At 37.7% G+C, this 20,937-nt stretch overlaps 1 protein-coding gene across 1 annotated transcript in view; it reads left to right on the top strand.

Moving 5' to 3' along the window:
- Nucleotides 1-20,937, top strand: part of FOXP2 (forkhead box P2) — a 403,188-nt gene that overhangs the window by 97,899 nt on the left and 284,352 nt on the right. Inside the window, exon 3 of the mRNA XM_085042895.1 lies at nt 20,742-20,825. The gene's annotated coding sequence lies outside the window, so the exon portion shown is untranslated. The remainder of the gene's footprint in view (nt 1-20,741; nt 20,826-20,937) is intronic.

The raw sequence follows: 20,937 nt of genomic DNA, 5'->3' as shown, positions 1-20,937 counted from the left end.
TTTTTTAATAAAGATGCCACAGGACAGAAACATAAAGATCAAAAGTCTCATATTAGCAGAGATGTGAAGGATTTTATTGCCTTCACAACTTCTTAAAAGAAAACTTCAGTAGTTTCCATTACCAAGTGTCTATTTACAAGGAAAAATAGTGTATATCATAACTTTATTCTGGATGTCTGCACCAGCAGTCTGGTATATTTAAAATCTGTTAATAGTCCCTGGAGAGAGATGGGATCCTTCAGCAAGCATTTCAGATAGCTGTAGTGTTCTGTGGTAAATCTTTTCAGTCTCTATAGAAACATCTTTTTCTTTCTCTTCTTTGACTGTTTAGAGGCTTCTGTTGCTTAATGTCATTTGGAGATATAAACTGGTCTGAAATGGTTCAAAATATGTTGCAGGGGCCTGAAGATTAGAGTGACAGAGATTCAACACAAGATTACTAGAGCCACTAGTGCCAATTGTAGTTAGATGTCATTTTAAACTGGACTGATGATCCTACTTCATGCTGATCAATATTCATTAATATATCTGGTCCTTTGAGTTTCTTGAAAAGATTTGGAAAACAGCTTTTGTATTGTCATTTCAGCATAATTTTAGCTATCCTGGGGCCATTGCTTGGAAATGAACACTTGTCATTTTTTTTTAAACTTGGCCAACAAAATGTTTGTCGTATTTCATATTGTATATTTACAGTTTAGATGCAGGAATTTTCCATAAAATTTCTAGAAATTCTCACTGGCTGTACTTGCAACAGCAGGAAAAAATATGTAGAACTAAACCTCTGTCCCCTGTGCTCCACGACATAGAGACCTTATTGTAGTATTTTAGTGAGATTCTGGGTCTTATATTTAAATATAAGAATCTCAGAAGTGTGAACCTATAATTTCTATTTAAATTTGGTATTGATTCAAAAAAAAAATGTCACATATGCCCATAAATATTCTTCTGAGCGGTACTTTGGCAGAGTTGAACAGTGAGGCTAATTGTTACTGGAAAAAAAGAGGTGCTATACTGGGAGTATACAAAAATTTCTAGGTTTTGGTGGCAGGTTAGCCTTTTTTTTTTTTCCCATCATAAATAATGTTCTCAGTATGTAAATGGGCACCAAATCTAATACCCTGCTGAGACTGAACCCTTGTGTCTTAGGTAGTTAGATCTTTCACAGTACTTGTGCTGCTTATTACATTTACAATGTAAGGACCAAAGCAAGTATAATGTAATTACCACTGTTTGAATTGCACTAGCAAGTAATGGGGTGTGATTCGGCCGTCTGGCTTCTCAGTGTAATTTACATAAGTTTAAAGCTGCTATCAAAATTTTGAAATATTGATAAATATCATTAGTGTTTATGAACTGTGGATTGATAATTATGGTAAATGGAAGACTTCAGTTCAGCCGTCTTTATAGAAATGTGTAAAATGTTAAATAATATTAAGTGAGCACCAGAATTCTTATAAAAAAACTTTAAAATGATAACAGAATTTTTTTTTTTTTCTATTTCATGTCAAAAAGGTCCAGTATAATTCTCCAAGCAGAACTACTTTTCAGGCCATGGTGCCATCAACTGCCTTGCTTCCAAAAAATCTTTGTGTATTTTTTTTTCTTTAGTTCAGTGCTCCAATATGTTTTATTGCCCTTTACCTTACTGCTCGCTATATTGTGCAGACTTGTATCTCAGTATTTATACAATTTCCCTTCTATTTTCATATCCTGCATGCTCATACTGTACAATAAGGAGATAATTGAACTCATGTTACACCATGTTTTATGTGCAGCTTTTTCTAAATGCTTTGTGTGCCTCTTCTGTTGAGATAAGTCTCAATTTTCTTCCTCCCTAATGACTACGTTGAGGATTTGCTAAGAGTGCAGTGACAATGCACGTGAAAGAGCTCTCAGTATCTGACTGATGACACTTCAGCAGCTAATTGCTCATATAATTTTACTTCATGAAATGGTTCATACACCTGTTTTGCTTAGTACATAACTTTGGAAATCTACATGGTGAGTGAAGCCTTGCCAGAACACATGAGATGTATTCCAAAACCCACAAACGTAATTGGAATTTATTAGGAACTGCTCTGAATTATTCCTTTTTCTCCCACGGAAAACTCTACCACTAGTAGATGTCACTGACAGAATGTGTTTCTGAAATTTCTTACGTTTTAACATTATTTTGTTTCATTTGTCATTCTGAAAGGTAGTTTTTGCTTTCACTGAAAATGACAGACAAAATTACTTTCTAAAAAAATCATCTCATTATTGTGAAATCCTGCAGAATTAAGAAGCACATTGAGTTCAGTTTTTGAAAGGAACCTAGGAGCCACTGTAGTGAGTTACTTCATGAGAGAAGAAATTAAAGGACAAGGCAAAAAATAGTCACTCTGGTGACTTTCACAGCCTGTGCAGACTGATAGTCCCAGAAATAAAACATATCGCAAAAAAAGATGAAAAGGGAACCTAAAAGCTGGTGTAATTAAAGTTGCTGCATGAAGCTGTAGTGATTTGGGAAACCTCAGTTTTGGTGCCTATACTAATGATGCATCAAAATGCCTACAAAAACATTGCATGAAGCATATAGGGAACAAAAGGATTTTTGAGTACAGCAGCTCTTTAGGAGTTGACCAATTTCTGTATCAATGTATCATGTAACCCCCAGAAATTCATCTGAATCTTCTCCCTGGATGTTCTATTAGTTACTACCATGTCAGTCTTCTCCTTCCTCCACCACAGCAGCTTGCAGATTTTGAAGTTCCTGTTTTCGCTCTCCAGGTATAAGAAGAGCAGTAGGCACCCTGTAAGAGGTGATGTGGACATATAGAGACAGCGTTAATGATAGTAACTTGAAACCTGTGATTCTTTCCAAACCAGTGCAAAATTGAAAGGACTTTGTTCTGGCACAAAAACTGTGAAGGAAGAAAATGGAAGTTTAGGAAGTGCCCAACTAAAATGCTTTTCAGTAGTGCCATTTTGAGTGCCAAATTCTTAAGGAGTTCTCCTGTTGCCATATGAGGAAGCTGTTTTGTAATGGACCGAAGGAAATGTGTTCATATTACTGTATTTATTGAAGTCTGTAGGAGACTTAGACTGTAGCAGCGATTTAAATGAGCCAAAATATATGAGGTATGTTTGTGTCTCTCTCCTCCCCTGTCCCTTCCCTTCTTCCTCTTAGTTTTCTCCCCCCTTCTCCTTCCTTCCCTCTCCTTCTTTGGCAGCATAGGAAGATCATATTGGGGTAAGAATATCAGAAGTCCTTTTCACATTTCTAGATAGTCTAATCTAATAGATTTTTTGGAAAGTCCCAAGAAAAGTTACTGAATACCGTCAAGTTCTGTAGTATCTCAATAGTCTCTGTAGTGGAAAACAAAGGCTGCTGTCTTGCCAGTGAATACACTACAAGAATTAGTGGGTCTTTTCCTTGCTTATGTGCTGCAATTTTATTTCCTGCTAGAAAAATAGGTAATGCTTTCCTTCTTGTGCAATATTTTCTTTAAGAGAAACATGACTATATGTAGCAGTTTTCTTTCACAGATGTAATTCCTTATTTTATGTTGTCCTCTGCACTGAGGACTCAGACTAAGTAAGTTTCAATAGGTATAGTAGAACATGTAATATACTTCAAAAATGCATATTTTTCCTTTTCAATATGGAATGGAGCACAATTAATGACAAATAAAGGATCTTTGGATATGAAACCTGTTATGAAACAATGTTGTATTATTTGTCCTCATTCTAATTATCTGTCGTTTCTGTACACATGCTAATATTCAGAATGAATTTGTGTGAATTCGTGTGAATTTGTGTATTGGCCTCAGAACTTAGGACTGGAGGGGTTTTCTTGAGCCATTAAAGTCAATTTTTGCTACCACAGTTGTAATGTCATATTTTTTCTTTGCAATTCCTTTTAAAAAATGATTTAAAATCATAACTGGGTTTAATTTACATAATCCTATTTTTATTGCCAGAATTTCTGTGGCAGTTTGCATGAACCTGTGAGGAAGAAATGCATCCTGAATGTTGACACTGATTTCTCTAAAATCATGAACAGTCATAATTGGAAGTACATTGTAATTTTTTGATTCATAGATGGTATTTTCCTTCAAAGTATATTAAATTATATACTATGTTCCTTTCAAATATGGCTTTGGGAAATTTTGATGTGATTGCCAGTTTTTCATATAAGGGAATTGGTTTTCCATTAGCTTGTCCTCTGGTCTTCATATGAGGCATAGATAGTTTTTGGTGCATATGGCCTAATGTTACTCCTTAATGTCTTTGAGATTGTATGGGTAAAACTAAGAAGGATTTATCCAACAGTTATGTTCAGCTTAGTCTGATCATATTAAAAGTAAGTGTGCCTCCTTTTTGAGAAGTCTCTTTTTTTTTAATAGAGTTAAAACTGAATATAACACATTACTTTTTAAATGTTCTTACTGATCCCATTATTCTTTCTGTGCATTTTACAAATAGGATGTGATGTTTTGAGTATGCTTCAGGCTTCAGTAGTTTGTATAATGTTCTATTTTCTGCAGCAAAAGCATGTCAAGGTGATCTCTGTGGGTGGTTAATATTTTCTGGAGTTTATTCTTCAACCATGAAAATATGCAAAACTGAAGAGCTTGGTGGTATGTCATATATTCAGGTATTTTTTATATATATATATATATATCTATATATTTCAATTTTATCATCATTAAAATTACCAGAAAAAACCCACAAGTGTAGTAGCAAAAACTGTTCATAGATGAATGCAGCATTTGTCACTCCTGACTTGTGTTTGTGGCTACGTTGGTGAGCAGTTCTTGCAATAGCTTATACTGTAATTTTGTGACAATGTAGTGTAAAAGTGTTGTATAAATGGAATATTTTAAAACATAATGTTTAAAATCATAGAAAATCATAGAATGTGGGGGAAAATGTAAAAATTATAGGATGTTTGCATTTTAACAGAAATACTCTTGATTTGTTTGACAGGCTTTAGGTGTTCTCTGTATTTTCAAATATAAGTACTTTAAAAAACAATTGTGGAAAGCAACAGTAACAACACTATAAAGAAATGCATAAATATTGTAACAGTATTTCAATAGGGAAGAAATATCATAAGTCTGATTGTTAAAGAACTGAAGCAGGCAAAAGTTGAACATAAGTACTGCGGGCAAAAGTTGAACATAAGTACTGCGTAGTATGCTTTCACTACTGCTACAGTAGTAACAAGAGTAATTGGGAGAGAAAATGTCAAATATATCCATATAAATAAATTGCATCTGATTTATAAAAAAGGGATATTGACAAAGCTACTGGGCATTTCAATTAAATGCATACTTCTTTTTCTTTCAAGACAAAAGCAAACATATAAGGAAATTAACTCTTACTAAGAAATAATGATGTGCATTCTGATTGCTGGCTGATACCCTGTTTTATCAGTGCTTCTGTCTTCTGTTTTTGTTTCCTTTAGCCTCTGTCTCTGGGAAATTGTGTTTCTGCTGTTTGTATAGCATGTAGGAAAAGTAGGTCTATAGTTTTAAATGGGAACTCTTTCAGATATGCCTTACTAAGGTTATCTTCTCTGATACAATGTAATGATCCAAAATGTATCTGCAGCAGAGATTTTTCCATATTTCCCTTGCCATTCCTGGCAGTTTGATTTACCTCATTAAAAGGCTGGGAAAAAAACCCACTTGGAATACCTCCAAACTTAGGGTCTTTGTTGTTGATGAGAAATTTGTTCTTTTGGAGCTTAGGCAATGTATAGAATCTGTGATTCACTTTGGTGCACACCTCAAGGCATCATAAGGAGTACTATACTCATGTTCTCCAGCAAGAAGCAAAGCAAAGCAAGAGCTTGCCAAGAGTTAATTACTCTAAAATAGCTGCAAATACATCAAAACCAGAATATATATCTACGTTCAGCTTTCTGATGCTTATCTCTGAGAACATGGCCTTTTTAAGGACACGGTTCTCAGAATCAGAAAGAGGAAGCTCAGGACTACGTCCACTGTGTTTCCTTTGTTTTTTTGAGAAGGATCATTCTATGCACAGCCCTTTCACTTCTCAAGGCAGCAGGGCAACTACATCTTGTATCTTAAAAGAGGTTTGTATTTATTGTTCTTTTCTCATTCCTTCTTCATACCATAGGTAGAATGGGAAATTTGCTGTAATCCTACCTACCCAGAAGCTCTAGTGATGCAACTCTAGGAAGAGTTGGGTGAGGTGCCTGTAGTCTTATGTTGCTAATCCCATAATGACAAAAGTATTCCTGGCTCCTTACACACATTTACCTTTCAGAGAATCATAGCTCTTACTGGTACTCTTCGGTCTGCAGCAGGAAAAGTTGACATAATGACATAGTGAGTGCCACAGGAGTCCACAAAACAAATATCCTGTGTAAAACAGCAAAAGCTGCTGGTGTTACAGAAAATGTTTCAGTCAGGCTGTGTTCTTAAGGTGAAGCCAGGTGTGCCTGATGGGAGGCAGCAGCCATTTGGCTCACCATGTTTCACATGGTTAGTTGATCTTTCTCCATTCTCTATGACTAAAGTTTATACAGATATTTTAAAAAAGAAGCAAAGTTTTGCTTTCATTAGGAGTGTGATCATACCATCAAGTTTGACTTACTCCATCTTGTGTGCTGGTGTCATCATATTCTGTTAGCCATGATGGCAGCTTTTATAGTTAGCTGTTTCATTTTTGTGAGAAGACTGGAGATATCTATTACTAGAGACCCATCCTACCCTCTCTGATAGTGGTGGATCTCTACTGCACCCTCAATCCCATCTATGTGTCCTGGAGGCAAAGGTTTCATTGAAGACTCACCCTGAGCTCTTATTTATAGTTATGCACTGCCTAGAAGGCACTTGTAGATTTACTGTAGAATACTCTGGTGGAAAGCATATTCAAAAATTCTAATTATCCTAGATTAGTTGCTTTTCTTTGTGTTACAGAAACTGTATTATTTCTTCTAACTTGCAGAAGGTTGGTTTGTTACATCATCTCCATATATCTTTTAGCTGCCTCTTGTTCAGAGACTACACATAGTTCTAGAATACATCTGATGATGATAGATATTTCACTGTAGAGCAAAATATTTCTATTATGAACAGTGCAATGGCAGCTGCAGATTTTTGTCAATGTGTTATTTAATTGCTTTTCTAATTGCAAAATTGTAATGGCAGTCAGAAATTGAAAAACGTTATGAGTCAATCTAACAGCAAAACTTATATCAGAAATTTTTGTGTGCAAATATTTCTTTGTAAAATTTGTTTGTAAAATTTGGGTGCAAAAACATACTTGGGAATTCAGTAAGTGTGATATATGTTGAAGTTACTAATCTGTAAATGGCAATGAGTAGTCTATAATATGTACTTGCCATCCAAGGCTTTTATGTTATTTGCAGCTGGTGGGTATTTCCATTCCATCTAAGCAGTGATGAGAAAGTTGGGTGGAGATATATGAAAATAGTAGAAAATATATATTACACTTGGATGAATTTTTTTTTAAGGAAAGGTATTAAAAAATTGTTTATACCTGACATGTGTGGCGATTTTGGAATTGATAACTTAGCTGTTAAATGAAACAGCAGTACTGTACTTTCACCAAAATTAGTCAAGCAATTCAGAGCATCTGTTGCTTTATTATTTTCTTCATCTATAACAACACAGGGGTGTAGAACACTAAACTTAAACTTGAGTTGGTATTAACTCTTAATACCAACCAAAATCCCTCAAATTTGCATTTCAGTGATCGAAAGAGAAGAAACAGAATTAGCCAATGGAATTTGGTCAGAGTTTATAGACTTCAGCAATGAAAGAGATTAAAAATATCTTGCAAATATATATGTTTCACTGTGTGTCAGTGAGCTGTGTTTCAATACCTATCTGGCCCTTGAAAAAATAAAGTTGGAATTATCAGGGAAATTTGTGTGTTTGCTTTGTGATTAGTATTGGTATTAGCATGTATTTTGTATTAATTTGTTGGGCTAAAGTTTTAATAAATCATACATATGGAGAGTTTGGCAGCAGGAAAGTGGCCTTGGAATTCATGATAAAAGTAAGTGGATGACATGCACAAAGAGCGAGGGTAAGTATGGAATTCTTTGGCTAAAAATCAGAAGAGCTTCCTAATGTAAGGATTTACTTGAACAGATTTACATGTTGCTATAATTGGCCACTACTGAAGACTTGCAAAAATAATGTAAAATCTGATGAAGGTAGCCAGTAGTTTTATACTTGACAGGGTGGGCTTGATTATGTGTCCTGCAAATCTGAGATAACCTGAGAGGTCATCTGTCAGATATGACACAGCAGACCTGCACCCTTCTGAAGTGACTGCTGGAGGCCAGATGGGATTACCTTGGACACTCTGTGGGCAACTCAGTAGAGCATGACATGTTTGAGGAGTAACTGTGAGCAAAGATACTTTTTATTCTTTGCAATGTAATAAATTATTCTGTTTTTAATGTGTGTATTGAATCTATAGAAAGACTCCTATAAGGTATTTTGAATAAATGAGGGGTCAGATATTGTTTGTTTGTCTCAGGCAAAGAGTTTTATTACAATCAGTAGAGTCACTATGCTGACTCAGAGAAGCTGAAAGAATCCCAGTTTTGTATTTATTTCTCCTTATAACGTATCTACCAAAAAATGTGCAGTCAAGGTGGAGTCTTAGATATAATAGCATTGCATGAATTCCAGCTGTGGAATCCATAAATAAAGGAATTTCAAAAGTGCTCAGTTCTGGTTTCGAATCTGTTATGCTGAAATCAATGGGAATTTTGCTATTGAAGGGTAGCCTAGTTACATCAGTCCTGAGCTACCCTGGAAATTTTTTCCATGTAGTCACATTTACAAAAGGACCTCTTACAGTATAGTGTTTAATGGTAACATCACATGAAATTAAATTTATTTTTTGTATTTCACTGAAAAGTTTCAATTGCTTTAAATCAAGGACAGTTTAAATTTCCCACAGGCAATACACAACAGGAGGCCTTTCTGAAACTGCTGGCAGGCAGTTTTCAAAAGGGTCCTTTTTGTATTACAGTTCAGGGCAGCAGGATCATTTTTAAATAAATGCTTCTTGACATCAGTAATCCATGACTTTAATCTCTTTTACTTTACCTTTGACACCAACATATTGGTGCTTGTTTTCACACGCATTTTTACAATTCCACTGTTTATTCTTTCATTAGTCCCATTATTTTTTTTTGTCCTCTTCTCCATCATCTGTCTTTAGTTAGTTTTTCCTCTCTTCTGCTTTCATTACTCACCTCCTCAGCTGCTTGTGTTTATCCTGTTAATCTATGCACAGACTCAGGAAAAAGAGCAGGTGGAAAAGCTACTGCTGAGTAACATCTGAAGTGCATCTGCTGTGGTGAGACAGATCATCTGAGGCCATTAACTATCATCTCACTTGATCTTTTTCATTTACTGCAATTATATGTTTTTCCTTGTTCTTACATGGTCACATGTGCAGCCAGAGCTACCCCAATGTTGTTAAAATTTACAACCCACAACACCCAGAAGTGACACACACGTCTTCCAGTCCTCTTACTTGTTCGTTTCTTCTTTTCCCCTTCCACCAGCACATATCCCGGCTTCCACAGCTTGATCTCATTGTCCTCTTGCTTTTGGCACTTGACTTCTGTTACAATTTATCATGTTTTTCTATCAGTTTTGAACAGATTTATTTCCCATTTCTTTTGTTAAATTTGCTTGTGAAACAAGAAAAGTCTGTTTCGTTTGTTGAAAAGGTTTATTGCATATATCAATTGCTGTTTGTTGCAATGGAATCAAAGTGAATTCTGTGTAACATAGTCTTTGATGGAAAAATGTTTCCGTGATTGTGACAATATTTGTGTTCCTTACAGAAACAAGCCATGAGCATATAATTGCTGACCTGTTTTAAGTGAGCTAGAAGTTTTAAAAAACTTCATACTTGGGATGCTGTTGTTTATACTGCAGTAATGTAGAAAAGACTTTTGAAGCATGTTGTATCATGAACCATATATATCTCAGTAGAAAATTTTACAATTAATTGCTGCTTTCTTAATTTCACAGTTTTAGGGCTATCAGTTTCCAGAACATATTAATTAAGTTTTCACAATGTTATAGTACGTGAACGTCCTTCAAAGTGTTAGCAAAATGTCCAGTGCTGTGATTCTGTGGGGTCAGTAGGTCAGAGTTAGGGGCTGGCTGTGGCTTGCTCGGTTCCCTCCTCAACAGGACAGGAGGGAGAAAATAGGATGACAAAAAGTTCATGGGTTATGATTAAAACATGGGAAATTGCTTACCAGTTACTGTAACAGGCAAAACAGGCCTGACCTGGGAAAAATTGACTGAATTTATTTCCAATTAAAATATATTTGGGTAGTGAGAAATAATGAAAGCATCACTTTCTTCAGGCAGCACCAGCTTACCTTCCTGTTAACTGACCTTCCCTGGTGTTCTCAAGCTGTTTCTCACACTTTCCCACCACCAATCCTCCTCTGCCTGTGTGGTGGTTTTTCCCTTTCCGAAACCTCTTCTATCTGAGGTACCACTCCGTGGTGGGTGGCTTGGAGCTGGCTGGAAGTGGCCTTGTCTAGCCCCACGCAGTCCCAGCCTCTCCTCTGAGAGGCTGCCCTGCAGCCAGTGCCTGAGCCCCAACACCCTGTACGATAAATAATCTGGGAGACAATTATTCATCACCAAAAGGGAAAAAGAATCCCATATGAATGATGTGGCTTGTTTTTGTAGGTTGGGTGAAGTGATAAACAAAAATCTTAAGATGGCTCCTTTTAGGTCTGCTTGTGTTAGTAAGGGCTTTTCTGGGAGATGTGGGACAGAGGGGTTGAGGGAAGGTGGCAATGGGCTTACTTAGTTTAAAAACTCAAAGCCTAAATAGTTTAAGCATATTGTTACTGTAGCTAAATTGCTATTTTGGTACAACACTAAAAACATGAACTCCTTTCTTGCAAGGATGGGCCTTTTTTTTTGTCGTGCAGTGTCAGGGTTTGACTCTGACTAAATGCTGACACTCTAGCTCAGTGTTACAGATGTGCAGGAGAGGGGAAAGAAAAAACTATAAAAACATACACCAATCTTGTGAGTCAAATGAGATAGGACACTGGTAGGAGGACACACAGAAAAAGGGCAAGCAGACTCCAACTTAAAGTTGCAGAAAGTGATTTAATTACCTAACAGAGTTGGAGGATAAAATGCAAGGCAAAAATAAACTTTTCATACATTATTTTGTTCACTTCCCCCCACCCCTTACAAACCCATAGTATTCACCCCCTTTCCTCTTTTATAACCAACAAGCCCAGGTAGGAAGGCAGGGTGAGAGGTATTTTCTCAGTCCATAGAGCAGATCTATAAATCTATTCATCACCGCAATTCTTCTACTACAAATACTCTTTATCTCTACTTATCTCTCTCTCTCTCCAGACAGTTTTTTCTGCTCTCACCCCCACCCTCTTAAGAAGCAGTCTCTCCGCTCACCCCCCTTCCCTCTTTTCCTAAACCAGCAACACATACAGGGGGCAGGGTAGGGGTTTTCTGGTCAGTCCAGTCAGGGAGAGGGTTTCTCTACTTAGCTATGGAATTCTTCCCATGAGAGACATGGGAACTTCTTTGGCATGGGTCCAATCTCATGAGCAACATCCCACCCAAATTCTGCTGCAACATGAGTCTCTTTGTCCATAAGGTGCTGTGCAGATTCTCCCGAGCCGAGGCCAGGCTGCTTCCATCCCAGGAGCAAGGCCTTTCTCTCCCAGTCAAGGCCTTTTGCAGTTTTAATTCTTAGATGAGACTCCCACTGGTTCACAGTCTTTTCCAGGCATCCACCTGCTCCTCTGGAGTGGGCTGTGGGTTGATTTCTGCATCCCTGTGGACTCCATGGGCTGCAGGGGGAACCTGCTGCTCCCCCCATGGCCTTCACTACAGCTAGCAGAGGGTTTTCAGCTCCGCCACCTGGAGCACTAGAGCACCTCCTCGCCCACCTTCTTCACTGACCTTGGCAATCTCCATGCTGTTCTCCCTCTACATATTTTCACCTCCACCTCCTCCTCCTCCAACTACAAAGAAGTGAAAGAAGTGCGCGCCTGCTTTGTTTTGAATTTTTCTTAAATATGTTTTCACAGAGGCGTAACCAGCAGCTCCAATTGGCTCAAACTTGGCCGGCAGCATGTCCATCACCTTCAGAGCCATCAGAGATTGGCTCTGTCAGACTTGATGTAAAAACTTCCAGAACTTTCACTCAGGACACACAGGAGCCATCTTTGTGCCACTCCCCACCCCTCAGACACCTCCCCAGGCCTACTACAACAGCTTCTGAGGGGTCCAAAAATCTTCTAGATGTTAAAAAATACTTTACTGGTGTTTTGGGCCAATCAAAACCACCACACGCAGTAAGATCTGGAAACTAACAGCTGACATTTAGGTATTATGTAGTGATTCTCTGTGAAATGTAAATTTTTTTGTTTGCTTGTTTAATATTCCTGATTTTATAGGACAATGTTTTGTTTTTTTTCCAGGGTGATGAACTATGTTTTTGACACTGATTAAATATTTTTTAAAAAGCAGTTTGGGAACACAGCCTATGTGTTACCTGACAGTTAGTAATACTCGTTCAGTGGAAAGATTTTCCTTTTAAGGCATTGGATCAGACTCATGTGCCTGACAGAAATTTCCACAGGATACTATAAAGTCAGTTGTCATAAATTAAAATTAGTTGCCTCTGCATCAGCCAAAGCAATTGACATTCCTGGCAAAAGTAATCACATGGTACCTTTTTGAAGTAAAGTTCTTATCTGGTAAGATTCTCTTACCCTACAGGTTTCACTCATCCTTCTTTAAAAGAAAATATATGTTAATATTTTGGAAATCAAAACGACATAGTTGAGCTTATCAATATTTTACTGTATTTATTTTATATTGAGTTTGTATGCCTGAAGGTGTTTGCAAGAGGGTCATTTTATTCATGTAAAATTGATGGGTTGAAGAAAGTCATAAGATAAGCATAAAAATAGAAAATGTCCAAGAAAATTTACTGCCTTTAAAATATAAAAGCTATCTACATTCCCATTATGTTTTGATTTGTATGTGTCAGATAGATGTTTTATGTTTCATGAGCAACATGTCCATCATACAGTGCAGGAGATTGTTATGAGAATTTTCTCATTTATAATGAAAATTAATGCAGAAATGAGAACTAGTAAAAATGCCTAAACTCCTAATTTGTTTAAAAATTGGTGGGTCTTTTTTGATCTCCTTAAGGGGTTAAACTCATTCATAGACTCTTCATAGAATTTTAGAATGGTTTGGGTTGGAAAGGGCCTAGAAGATCCTCTAGTTCCAGCCCCCCTGCCGTAGTGCCACCTTCCACTAGACCAAGTTGTTTAAAGCACCAACCTGCCTGGCTTTGAATATTTCCAGGGACAGGGCATCCACAAAGTGTCTGGGGAACCTGGTCCAGTGTCTCACCCCTCTTGCAGTATAGAATTTTGTCCTTATATGTAATGTTTATTTCAGTTTAAAGCCATTGCCTCTTGACCTATCACTACCTGCCCTAGTAAAAAGTCCCTCTCCAGCTTTGCTTCTTTATGACAAACACTCTTTATTATCTTAGGAAAATGAAAGATTTGATCCCTCTTTCTTTGGCTTTTGCCATTTGGTTCAAATCACTAGGGTAAGATATTTTTCTGCTTTAACAGTATTGTCCAAAAAGTAATTAAAAATAATTGTAGGAGATACTATGTTTGTTTTTACTGTGGGACCACCTACAGAATTCTACTGAGAATGAAGAGTATTGAAGTTCTGCAGATATATGAGGCAGTTTCCAAAAGTTTCAGGCAACATTTGGATCCCGCATACATTTTATTTTCAAACACTGAGTTCAAATTTCATAGAATCATAGAATGATATGGTTGGAAGAAACTTTTAAGATTGCTGAGTCTAACCATCCACCCAGCACTACCACTGTAATCCCTAAACCACTAAACCACATCACTCAGCGCCAGACCTGGACGACTCTCCAGGTATGATGAGTCAAGCACTGCCCTGGGCAACTAATTTCAGTGCCTGACCACCCTGACAGCTACCTGAGAGGAGGCTGTAGCCAGGTGGGGCTTTCCCAGGCAACCAGTGACAGGAGAAGAGGAAATTGCCTCACACTGCACCAAGGGCATTTCAAGTTGGGCATCAGGAAGAATTGCTTTATGAAAAGGATGTCCAAGATTTGAATGAGCTGTCAAGGGAAGTGATGGAGTCACTATCCCTGGAGGTGTTCAAGAAATGACTGGACATTGCACTTAGTGCTGTGGTTTAGTTGGCAGAGTGGTGTTCAGACAAAAGTTGGACTGTGATCTTGGAGATCTTTCCTAACCGTAATAATGATTCTATGATTCCTTCTGGGAATTAGTGCCAACTGTGATTTTTTCTTATTCCTAATATCCTCTCTTTTAAATTTTTAGCAGTGCAGAGGCCTCCTTTTTTTAATTTTTCCTTTCTCCCATGCAGTTTAGTTTCTTTTAGAGATTTTGGGTAAGAGAACTTATAAAATGATTTTTGGAAATATATGACTTACAATTGGATCTCATTTGTCCAAGTTCTTACTGACTTCTCAAAAAACCTGATATTGTCCAGGGTGTGTCTTCCATTTTCATACTGGAATTTTGACTCCTTCCCAGCATGTTGTTTATATTGACATACACATAAACTTTATTGTGGCCTGCAGGAAGTTCCCTAGTGTGAACTCCATGTGTATTGATCTGTAGCTTTCTGGATCTTCACTAGATTTTTTAGGATTAATTTCATATTTGCCCCCTTCCTTTAAGACAATTTGAAGCAGGCATTTTTCTATTGTAGGCTCAGCTGTTTCATACTCAAGTTCCTTTAGAGTTGTTGATGTGATATGCTCCAGTGTAATAATCTGTTAGAGTTCAATTTGTCTTCTTGTTCTCATGTTCTCTATTGGTGCTTCAGTTTAAGACCGATCCTCTCATGTGTGTCTCTGAGGAGGACATCTGGCCTAGTAACTTCTCCAGTCTCCTCTGGTGTGGATGATTCCCCAGTTTTTTAGTGGCCCCTTCTTTCCACCAGCCTCAGCAGAAGCCCCTATGTGGCTGTGTGTGGGTGACTCCTCCGTAAGGCTGGTCCTGACCTCAGCCTTGGCCTGTCCCTGCTGAGGTGCCTGGTGCTGTGGCTAAGGCTGCCCCAGCTTCCCCTTGGCCTGCCATTCTCCCTGGCCCAGGGCAGCCAGGCCCTGCTCTGCCCATGGACAGCCCCACAACTTCTGGCCTCCAGCCCATAGCGAGCTGCTGATCCCTGCAGCCCTCTGACACTGGACTGGGTTTTATGTTTAAGCCTCCCAGAGATTACAATCCTTTCTGTTTTCCTCACTTGGACACAACTTGAAGCTTTTACAAGGATGCCTTTTTCTTTTACTAATAATCTCCTCATCCCATTTGTTCATGACAGCTCCCTTCTCTGGATTTTCTCAGTCTTTTTCATGGGTTGTATGCATTTCTTCTGAGCTTGCAAAAGGTGTCTTTAATCAGTCTCTGTGCCACCTGTAAAAATGTGACTTTTGTAGTTGATTCTTTTTTCTTCCTTGTAACAAGCTTATTTTTATTCAGTGACCCTCTTTGAAATGGTGGTAGAGTTTTTTGGCTTTTGTTGCCCCTTCAAGGGCATAGATTCCAATCTACATCAAAGCAGTTATTGACTGTGGCTAGAAATTTACTTTGAGTCATACCCTGATATGTTGTGTGCTTGTACAAGACAGGCAGATATATCCAACAGCCCTAATATTTATCTGTCATACTTAAAGGGACATTTTTCAGTGTTATGAAGGTGCTCTGTTTCTTAGGTGTCTTTAGGGACTGGTCCAGAGCATGGGTTATATTTATGTCCTATGTCTTGATGCCATCTGCCTTGGCCGTTGCTGAAGGGGAGTCTCTGGGTTGTTTAACATGAATGGACTGTAAACTTCCAGATGGATCTGATAACCAAGAGCAGTCATTCTCCAATGAATGGGAAAAAAAAAAAAAAAAGGAATCCTTGAGCTTGCCCAGTAATCTGAAGTGGTCCATATGAAAATACAGCATAGCTGAAGACTTGCTGTGCCTGTAGGGAGGACTAGCCTGTGTGTAAGAATTTTCTCTCCACAGACTGATGTAGCTCTAAATGAGAAATCAAGAAGCAGGTAATGGAGGTGTGCGATGAACATCTGCTAGAGACACCTGTTATTCAGGTCACCAGGCAGGGTCTCTGAGAAGAAATCAAGGACATAATTCTGTTCTTCTCTGCAAAAGACAGAATTAATGAAGTAATGTCCAATTTTGGTTTTAGGATAGGGACCTCTGCAAGGATCCAGTCATCTTAAGGACATTTAATTTGCAGCAATTATGTGTAGCTAACTGTGGTGGTCATATCAGTATTGAACCAACCTCGTAAGCAATGTAAGCAGTTCTTGAGGTGCCCAAGCTGAGGATGTGTTAAGGCTGTGGGAGCCCCAGCAAAGCTCTGTGCTGATGAAGGAATTTGCTGTTCAGCCAAAGCAGAAAACACATACTTTGAGATGCTGCAAACAGTCTGATAATGGAAATGGCAGTAATTGGTGGGACAATTGCCTGTCTTTATCTTTATGATGGCATTTTTGGCAGGAGATTGAGGCTGCCCAGGTAGATTATCATGGAACCTCTTTTTGTTTGCTTGTTTTGTTGGTTTTTTTTCTCCTCTTCATTTCTTCTCCACAGTTAGTTTGGCTTATTTATCATAATTTTTTTTTTGTCTGTTTTCCTTTTGGTCTTTAGGAATTCAACGAGTGCGTGTGTTAGGTTTTCTGTTCTGCATTGTTTGTGGGTGTGGACTTCACACTGGGGTTTCTTTTTCTTCCTGCAAGTTTGTGACTCTTTTATTATTTATGTTTTGTTGAGTTTTCAGTATATTTATTTAGATCAGATTCTTGTGGGTGGGAAAGAAACAGGAGGATCTAGAGTTCCACATGCAGATCCAGAATGATGATATCGTTGGAATAAACGGCCAAGTGGCAGAACAACTAGCAAGTTGCAATTTAGTGATGGATGGTTGCAAGTTCTACAAAAGACTAGGGTAGAAGAGGGATGTGAGGGTTGCCCTTTATATGAAGAAACAGTTGGAATGCATGGGACTCTTTATGTGTGAAGGTTTTGATTCAATATAAGGGAAAAGATTTTCAGTAGAAGGACAATTACACAACAGAAACGGTTTCCTAGAGAAACCAGGTTGTGGAATTGCCTTTTTTGGAAAGTTTTGGAGATGCATCTGTCTGACGTATGAAGTGACCTAGTCTAAATTCAGGTGTTTTATGCAGTTTCTACTCATCAACTACCATGTGAGTGGGAGAGTCTGTGATATGGTGCATCATGGTTGAAGGGCCAGGTGCATTTTGACTTCATGTGTTACTGGGTTATAAATCTATATATATGCCTCCTTACAGGAACAAACTAGATATGTAAGATGGCTCAGGATCACCATATATTTGCTCTTACAAGATATTGCTTTTTAAAGTTTTCTACATTGTCATCTGGTAGTATTCCTGAATCCCTTCTAATCACATCACAGGAGTAAAAAGGAGAAACATATTGTAATTCTGGAAGTAATTCACAAGACTGCAGTGCAATTGTATTAGTGGCATTGTAGAACAAATTATTTAGGAATAGTTAATTGCTTTCATTTTTGTTTATATTCTCCTCCAATTAGTGTAGACTGTAGCAGTTTATTATAATAAGAATGTCAACAAGTGGAAAGTGTTTTTTCTCTGAGTTGTCTTACAATAAATTACATGTTTTCAGAAGAACGACAGACGTGCCTGAGGATAAGGTAAGGTGTGGTGCTTGTGCACATTGGATTAATTGTTCATAAACAGTTATTAATATGGTATTGGTATTGTGCATACTTAGAAGATTACTGTCAACACAGGTTATCTGTCATGTAGGGGCAAGTCAAGCAAGTTCGACCTGCCTCAGGAATGGTTTGGTCTGTATATTCAGATAATGTTGCTGTGGAGATTTTGGAAGAAAAGACTGAGGGATGATTTTTCCATCACTGCAGGCTTCCCATTCATTGGTACTGTCTCCGTTTTCTCCAGTGTGCTTTGATAAGTACAGATGATTGGTGTCCTGTTAATCTTTAGGATAAGTAAGACCTAAATGGAACAACATCCCCCCACCCAGTCCCTCTCCCCCAAGAAGAATTATATGTAACCTGTGCATCAGTTGCACAGTGGATGGAGCATACTGGAAGGAGATGAAGAATGGGAAACATATCTCTGTAAGCACTGTCAGTAGGGGATGGGTAAACAATTAAAGATCTACCTTCTGGGCCATAAGGGATAGAATCTGCTGGCTTGGATGGAGGGAAGATAGAGAAATATTGGTGTTAAACTGGAAGAACTGGAATGATTCAGATCTAGGTTTTAAGATCCTAACAAAAATCAAAACAAATCAGTGTTTAGAACAGAAGTAATATAATTTTTTAAGAGTCATCTGCCTTGGTCAGGTAAACCACACTTAAATGTAGCATAAATGAAACGTAAGTCAATAGGTAAGTTTCTAAAGATGAAAATTTGTACCAGTAAAAACGGAATTGGTAGGTAAGATCTGCTGTTTGTGACATATTTGTCACATCTACTTTGTGCCATTCCTCACCATTTTAAATACTTCTTACTGATTTCTAAAAAAGTATAGCAATCCAGAAACAGACCAAAGATGTAATTTTAGTCATCAAGATTAATGACTGTGGTTGTTTTCATATTAAGACTAATTACCCAAAAATGTTATACTGAAAATTTCTAAATAAAAAGCTTGTATCTCAACCAAATAGGTCATGTTTTGCTATAAGATTTCATATATAGTAACTATGTATAGTAACTATGTATAGTAACTATGTATAGTAACTATGATTTTCTTGGCTTTATTTCTGAGGTGAAGCGAGATATGATGTTTAATATAGTCCAAGCTAAGAAAACTAATGATTTGAAAGTATTTTGGTGTAATGGAATATAGGAAAAAAGAGAAATACAGAATATTCACATTTAAGGCTTGCATATTAACATCTGTCAACAAGACGCAGTGTTGAAGAAATAACTGTAATGTGTATTTCTGTCTAGTATTCACGTGCACAACAAACTTCAAAGACTTAGAGGCATAGCTATTTAGAGGCAAAGCTGCAGTCTTTTAATGGGAAATAGGACAGTGAGGTGAATGCTTCTGTCTCCACCAGGAGGACATTTCTGTTGTGGATTCAGGGTGACCACATGACCATCAAGCAAAGTTTCATTGACACATATTTTACTTTCCAACAACTTTTAAGAAATGCCACCCACCTTCACCTCCTCATATTTGCCTTAGGATCCTTACCTCGTTTTAACATTTTCTTCTCTTTTTTGCTTTGTATTAAGCTCATAAGATATCCTTCTCATTTCCCAGTGCTGTCCTACTGTGCAGGGGTTTCATGTAGTGTTTATTCCTCCAGCCTGTCATTCTTTGCTCTCCCTTCTTCACTTGCTCTACTACAGAGGCTGCCAGGTAGCTTTCAGTTTTCTAGGAACTTCGACCTTCCCAGCAGGTTTTGTTACACTCTACAAACAAAGGAAGAAGTTAGAACTGCAGCTCTTTTAAATGTCCAAACATCTTGTAACAAAGTGTGTATTAATAATGCCAGTTGGAACACAGATTTTTTTCTTAAACTGTGGGAAAGCAGTCTTTTCTTTATAAAATTCTACATTCATTTTACTCTTCCATCTGCTTCTGTTTGACCTTGTCAGCAAGAGAGAATTGCCAAGAGGCACCACCGAGAGGCTGGTAGGATCTACTTCAGAGATAGCAGAGTTTCAGGCATTAAGTTTGTTTCTATATTAGTAAGTTAAATAATGCTTGGAAATATTTCCAGGTCTCTGCCCCAGTTAAGATCTTTGCAAACTAGCATGGTTCCAGAAAATTCCCAGACATTTATTTGACCACCTCCATAAGACAATTTGCATGCAGCCCCTCTGTTTTGGAGCATATGTGACTATGCTAGCATACATGTAGGATTATCTCTGCCAGTTGATTTCAAGAAAGAGAAATGTGCTCAGGCATAGATGTAAATATTGTACAGACCTGCATGTTCTTTATTTCTTCTAGCTTGTCCAACCTTCTCTTTTCATTGCAGTCTTCCAGTCTCAGCCTCAAAGTTGGTTTTTCTTTTTTTTCTTTTTGCTTGTCCTTTTGTCCTTCCTAACATACATACAGATTTAAATTTTATTGGCATGCTGTCTCCCAGCTTCTGTTCCTTCCTTCAGATGACCCTGTGAACTTACTGGTGGTGATATTGTGTGCAGTTCTCTGTCTAGAACGAACTACTTCAGGGTGGCCTTCATTTTGTTTGCCCTTGGGTACTATAATAATAAAAATAGAATAAAAAATATAAGACTAGAATCTGAGTGCTGCCTTAACTGTGACTCTACTGCAAGGAAGAAACTTGGTGAACAATTATATTTCTTTGTGGACTACATTTAAGCTTACTACTTGTTAAGAAAATCTTTCTTTTAACTTGCTAGTTCTTTCAATCAGCTTTATGTCAAAATCAAAAAATTATAAATTACAACTCCTTCCTTTCTTTCAGATTACTTGTGAATCAGCATATGCACATCTGGAACAAATTAGTGGGAGTGATAACGCCAGATTCTATGTTCTTTAGGTTGAATGATGTCTAAATAGCTGTAAACATTTCTCTCTGTTTTGTCAGGATGATGGTACTAGAATTGATTTTGGACATCACTTCAGTTCAAGGTTGAAGTTAAAAGGTCTTTTTGAGGCTTAGAAGAAGCAGGTGAGTACAGGTCAAGCATCACAAATCTAAGAGTATTTTTTCTTTTTTTTTTTGCAACTTTCTTTTGTTCTGGAATTGCTGTTTTTGTTTACTGGTCCCTATTCAAATAGCT

This window comes from Lichenostomus cassidix, chromosome 1Aa (genome assembly GCF_008360975.1).
Source record: "Lichenostomus cassidix isolate B80296 chromosome 1Aa, HeHo_3.0, whole genome shotgun sequence".
Taxonomy (NCBI): Eukaryota; Metazoa; Chordata; class Aves; order Passeriformes; family Meliphagidae; genus Lichenostomus; species Lichenostomus cassidix.
This window is presented reverse-complemented; position numbering and strand designations above follow the sequence as displayed.